At 51.5% G+C, this 6,604-nt stretch overlaps 1 pseudogene; it reads left to right on the top strand.

Annotated features, from left to right (window-relative positions):
* The first annotated feature begins 2,155 nt into the window (after window positions 1-2,155).
* LOC140855337 (uncharacterized) lies at window positions 2,156-2,882 on the top strand (annotated as a pseudogene).
* Window positions 2,883-6,604: the final 3,722 nt, after the last annotated feature.

Here is a 6,604-nt window from a genome sequence, read left to right as displayed (position 1 = left end):
AAGGACGGGCATTGGAGAGCCCCGGGGCCGCCAATCCAACGGAGTTCACCAATCTCACAGGGCTCGACCTGCATGGGTGTGTGGGAAGTGCACGGAACCATCGATGGAGGAGAGCAGGCACATGCACGAAGTGCACGAAACCATCGATGGAGGAGAGCAGGCACATGCACGGAGGCGATGATGTCATCGATCTTGGCTTCGATGCGGCTCGGAGAGGCTTGGGGCCGCCAATCTTTCCTTGGCACGCGACGGGGAAGTCCGGGGCCGTCAGATCTAGTTTTGACATTGGGAGAGGCCGCGCGAAGGTGACGAAGCTGTCTCCAGCATCGACGGAGGTGTGTATGCACGCAGGGAAGGTCAGTGGCCGCCGGTCTTTTTCCCTTCCTCCCCACTTCTTTTCTTCTCTCTTTCTTTTATTTTCTTTTATTATTTTTTTTATTTGTGGATGTCTCGATCTCTTTCTTTATTTTGATCCCACCAAAAATTCAAATTTAAATTCTAAATATGAACAAAGAAGAAAAAGTGATCCAAGAATCAAGAGATTCTAGTAATTTTCTTTTTCTAGAAGTTATGGTCTCCTTCCTCATTTGGGGCTTCCTTCTTGATTGGGATCTCTTTTTTTGTTGAGAGCCCTCCAGTTTTGAGACCGACGAGGATGATCTCGGGGCCATTAGTCAATGTCAGCTAGTTCATGGATGGTCGGACCATCTGGCTAATTTGGAGGTGGACGATGAGATCTAATCGGCATTGAAGCAGTGCAATGAAAACTCTTCGTATTGAGCATCTGCTCCTTTCCGTAAATTGGCTTGATTCTTCCTCTAGCACCAATCTGTTGATACAGATTTTCGTCTTGAGATCGGATCAACGGGAATTGGACGGCGATGGCAGGTCGGCAATGGTCGGACGATGACGGCAGGACCTGCAAGAAAAGTTTCTGATCGGAGGTGGCTCCGGTGGAGATCCTCCGACGCTCAAATCAGAAATCTGACAACAGAAAGGAAGGAATGAGTGTGTTGAAAGCGAAAAAAATTTCATCCCTTGAGGATCTCCTATAAGTCTTTATTTATAGATGAAGATTGAAGAGTCGTGATAGGAAAGAGAATCAGATGGTTAGTCTTGATTTATCTAGAGAGATATAGTCATTATCCTTCTCTTATCTGAAGAAATTTATTTATTTTTTATTTCCTATCCGATTTTCTATGATCACGGGATTTGAAGTTTTGTGTAGGGTTGGATCTTTCAATGGTCGATGTCAACTTTTAGGTGACTTTTTAAAGTCAGAAGAGGGGTAGAGAGAGATCGTCAAAGATCTTTTTGCCTTCATTGAATATCCTCGAAGATCATGTCTAATCTTCTGATCTTCTTAAATTGGATGAGTAATGTCACCTCATGGTACGTGAGGGCCGCATCCATTAATGGTATGGGTAGACAACCTAAGGTTTAAGAATGGATGGTCTTTTTTTTACTCCTGACTATTTTTATATTTTAATAAGACGATGTGATAGAACTTGAGATACCCTCACGTGTCTTGTTAGGTCGGTAGCTAGGCGTAAGTCGGATTTTGAAAAAGAGATCGATGATCGAGCTCGTACCAGATCTTAGGTCAAACCTGAGGTACCTTTATGTCTTTATATGCATAAATCTTCAGTTAGTATGAAATTATCTTCAATAATTAATACTGTCATTTTTTTTCAATTTATGTGGGGCAATCGATGATAATGAGATTAGCCCAAAATTATTATCCATTCAATCAAGTTCATATGCATATATCAATTTTTTCATTTTCAACTTTTGACTAACCATGGCTGCATTTTGCACCCATGATGGACCAAACAATAAAAACCATGTTTCCATTTGTGACGGGACAATCGATAAATTTTGTATTTTTCATCCGTAATAGAGCAATCTATATAATACGATCTGTCCAAAACATCACATCCATTTGTCTAATTATGTCAATATCAATTAAACTAAGATATTAATCCAGCGTACCATCAATCATAGGTATATATGAAAAAATATAATTTAATACAGAAAACCATCATAAAAAAATTCTTGCATTTTGCTTATCTGACACATATACATATATGTACGTGTATATATGTAGGTAGGTACAAATAATATACATATATACACGTGCGCGCGCGCGCACAAACGGATAACGCGGGAAATGACTATTGGAGTGGTGCGCGCGCGCGCGCAAAGGGATAATGTGGGGAATGACTATTGAAGGAGTTTACCGGACTCGGTCCACCAACTAATCAGACAGAGAGCAGAGAATGGCATTAAGGTGATTATGGGGCCTGTCATGCCAGTTGTGACGACCATCCAATGCCAACTCGCCTTCCAGTTCATCTCAGACTTTCCCATCGCCAAAAAGGGCTGCAAACAAAACATACTGATCCTCCGGTCCGCTCCCAAACTAGCCGAATTCGCCCAACCGGCTTTCAACTCGGTCGACTCGGTCATCAACTCGGACTTGGGTTCCATTACTTCTGAAGTCCTGAGTTCTGGCGACTTGGAGGTGTTTTTTTGTGCCGGAGGCGTCCCAGGTGGAGGAGACAAAAACGGTCACTAACGGTCTGAATCCCAAAACCGTGGTGCCGTTCAACTCCAAGTGGGGGTTTGAGGAAGAAAAGGATTTGGATGGGGGCATGGGGAGCTTCGTCGGGTCTTTCGACGTGGTGTATCCGGTCATGGGATTGGAAGTGAGAGGAGTTCTCAGCAGAAGGAAGGGCGTGGTGTTCAAGTGTGTGAGGGATGGGGTGTTGAGTGGGGAGGGGTGGGTGGTGATGGTGGAGGAGGAAGGGAAGAGTGGGGAGTTGGAGGTGGTTTCGAGGTTTAGGAGGCGGCAGTCCATCGAGGAGACGGTAAAGAGGTGAGGCAGTGAATTTTTGTTTTGTTTGGGTGGATGTCTGGCCAGGACACCACCTCCCAAGATCCTTTCAGTACCACGCGATGCAGCAGGAAGAAAGAAGAAACAAAACAAAAGGAAAAACAATCAAAATACGTGGATCAGCCACAAAAGGGCTCGCCTCCACGGGGCATGCAAACTTCACTATGAAAAGAAAATTTTACAAGAGGAGACCTCACCCTCAACTCTTGTACACCCAATTCTCTCTCACATGAAATTTCCCTCACAAAAGCTCTCTCTCTCTTGGAGACCCCCTGAACCCCTGAAGATCCTGGCGACCGCTGTCCAGGAGCCTCCTGCTCCTTCTCTCACAGCGCCTCACGCCTCTCACTCTCCTCTGATTCGTACGGCGGCGAGAAAACCGAAAAAACCACAACCCTCTGATTGTCTCAGGCCTTTTTAAAGGCTTAAACTAGGTTTAATCCTTGATTAGAGAAGGATTAGGAATCCTAAACAAAGCCAAAAACCCCTTGGACCGTCGGATCAAGACCGAGAATCACCCATGCCATTGGATCTCGCTCCGGTCCACGAAATAGGGCCGTGGACCGCGAGAAACGCGTGGGAAACGCCCACGCGGTCCACAGGCCGTGCCGTGGACCACCCGGTCCATGGTGGACCGGGGCAAGGGCCAGCAGGCCCGCTGGCCTGGGCCGGCCTGCGCGCGCGGGCCTGCGCGCGCCTGGGCTGCGCGCCCGCGCGCGCCTGGGCCGCGCGCCAGCCTGGGCTGCGCGCCCCGCTGGGCCGCGCGCCCGGCTGGGCTGTGCGCCCGCCTGGGCCGCGGGCCCCCCCGCGCGGGCTTGGGTCGCGCGTCCCGCGCGCCGCCGCCCGCGGCCGCGCCGCGGCCGTCCGCCGCCGGTCGCCGGCGATCCTCTGCCATCTCGATTTTCGTGCCGACTTCAAAAGCTCGTATCTCCTCCATCCAAGCTCCGTTTCAGGTGATCTTGGTCTCGTTGGACTCCGTTTTTCGCCGCGAACCTCGCTGTGGGCTCAATGTGGGCTGAATCTTGAGGCGTCAAATCCTAACAATCTCCACCTCGACTCGATATTTGGCCTCCTTCAAACTCCGAGAGCTTCTGGATCTCCTCACCCCCATGCCCTGGGGCAATCACCTGCTAATCATGGATGGACAAACATGGGAGTCGAGCCAGGCTGCTTGATCCCATCTCCGTCGTATGCTGTGCTCCTCCTGACCTGAGACCTGCTCGGGGCATCATCCTGCGGCAATAGGAATCTTACCTTGCGACGTCGCCTCTCGTCCTCCCGAGTCTCCTGTCTCGTGCCCGATCCGCCTCTTGGAGCTCCACCTCACTCTGGGCTCCACCTGGCTCCCGATGCTCCACCTCGCACTGGGCTCCCTGCCAGGTAATAATGTCCTCTGCTCCCCTTCTTTCCCTCCAGCACAATCCTATTGCCGCGTAGCACCCTCAGGATTCCTCCACCAGCTACCGTCCTGTAGCCTCTCGAATCCAGTCTGCTAAGTGAGATAAGATTCCGCCTGAAATTGGGTATGTATCGGACCTCCCCCAATCTCCTCACTGCACCGTCATGTGTCCTCCACCTGACCGTCCCAATGCCTCTGATCGCACAGCTCGATCCATCCGGCAGATATACAGTGCTCTCACTGTTCTCCAGGAAGTCAAACTGCTCTTCTCTGCAACACACATGATAGGGGCATGCAGAATCTAATATCCACTGCTGGAAAGAAGTAGATACCTCGTCAGATATCTCGAAGACATCTCAATCTAAATCACTGCCGGCCGTCGCTACAGCAGCCACCATCCGATTTTTCAGTTGAGGGCAATCTCTGGCTAGATGCCCCAACTCCTTACACCGGTAACACCTGGTTTTGCTCAAGTCCCTCCTGGACTTAGACCGCCCTCGTTGCGATCTCCTGTCGCTCCATCTACCGCCTCCTGCACCTCCAGAAGTCACCAAAGCTGAGCTATCGACACTTGAGCTCGAAGCTGGGTTCTCCCTCTTGAGAACCTCGTTCTGGAGTATCGCCGCGGTGACCTCGTCCATCTTGATAGTGCTCTTCCCCACTAGAAGAGCAGTCACCAAGGACTCGTACGAAGAAGGAAGCGACGCCAGTAAAACCAGCGCCCTGGTCTTCTCCTCAACGTTCTCGCCAACGCTGAGAAGGTCGGTGAGGATCTTCTGGAAGTGGCTCAGATGCTCCTGCACGCTCTGTCCCTCAGTCATCCGCAGTTGGTAAAACTGCCTCCAGAGGAAAAGAGTGTTGGTGAGAGACTTCGCCATGTACAACTCCTCGAGCTTCGACCACAGCACCGTCGGAGAAGTCTCGCTCAGCACATGGATCACCACCTCATATGCCAGGTACATGCGGATGGTACTCACCGCCTGCATCTGTAGCCGTTTCCAATCCCGCACCTCCATGATGGTCGGCTTCTCATCGCACAAGAGAGCTTCGATCAACCCCTGTTGGATGAGCACGTCCTTCACCCTTGCCTGCCACAAGGAGAAATTGCTCTTACCATCGAACTTGTTGATCTCCATCTTGATTGTTCCTGTTTTCTCCATCTTCAGTCTTGCTCACCACCACTGCAATCTGCGTCCTTGTACCGCCTTGCTCTGATACCACTTGTTTGGGTGGATGTCTGGCCAGGACACCACCTCTCAAGATCCTTTCAGTACTACGCGATGCAGCAGGAAGAAAGAAGAAACAAAACAAAAGGAAAAACAATCAAAATACGTGGATCAGCCACAAAAGGGCTCGCCTCCACGGGGCATGCAAACTTCACTATGAAAAGAAAATTTTACAAGAGGAGACCTCACCCTCAACCCTTGTACACCCAATTCTCTCTCACATGAAGTTTCCCTCACAAAAGCTCTCTCTCTCTCTTGGAGACCCCTTGAACCCTTGAAGAGCCTGGCGACCGCTGTCCAGGAGCCTCTTGCTCCTTCTCTCACAGCGCCTCACACCTCTCTCTCTCCTCTGATTCGTACAGCGGCGAGAAAACCGAAAAAACCACAACCCTCTGTTTGTCTCAGGCCTTTTTAAAGGCTTAAACTAGGTTTAATCCTTGATTAGAGAAGAATTAGGAATCCTAAACAAAGCCAAAAACCCCTTGGACCGTCGGATCAAGACCAGAAACCACCCATGCCGTTGGATCGCGCTCCGGTCCACGAAATAGGGCCGTGGACCGCGAGAAACGCGTGGGAAACGCCCACGCGGTCCACAGGCCACGCCGTGGACCACCCGGTCCACGGTGGACCGGGGCAAGGGCCAGCAGGCCCGCTGGCCTGGGCCGGCCCGCGCGCGCGGGCCCGCGCGCGCCTGGGCTGTGCGCCCGCGCGCGCCTGGGCCACGCGTGCGCCTGGGCCGCGCGCCAGCCTGGGCTGCGCGCCCCGCTGGGCCGCGCGCCCGCCTGGGCCGCGGGCCTGGGTCGCGCGTCCCGCACGCCGCCGCCCGCGGCCGCGCCGCTGCCGTCCGCCGCCGATCGCCGGCGATCCTCCGCCGCCTCGATTTTCGTGCCGACTTCAAAAGCTCGTATCTCCTCCATCCGAGCTCCGTTTCAGGTGATCTTGGTCTCGTTGGACTCCGTTTTTCGCCGCGAACCTCGCTGTGGGCTGAATCTCGAGGCGTCAAATCCTAACATGTTTCTTTAAAGTTTTGCACTCAAGTATGGCCAATCTCAATGTAGAATTTCTTATGTGAATGGATTTATG

The sequence above is a fragment of the Elaeis guineensis genome, chromosome 2 (genome assembly GCF_000442705.2).
Source record: "Elaeis guineensis isolate ETL-2024a chromosome 2, EG11, whole genome shotgun sequence".
NCBI lineage: Eukaryota > Viridiplantae > Streptophyta > Magnoliopsida > Arecales > Arecaceae > Elaeis > Elaeis guineensis.
The sequence above is the reverse complement of the archived record's forward strand: the minus strand, read 5'-3'. Positions and strand labels throughout refer to the sequence as shown.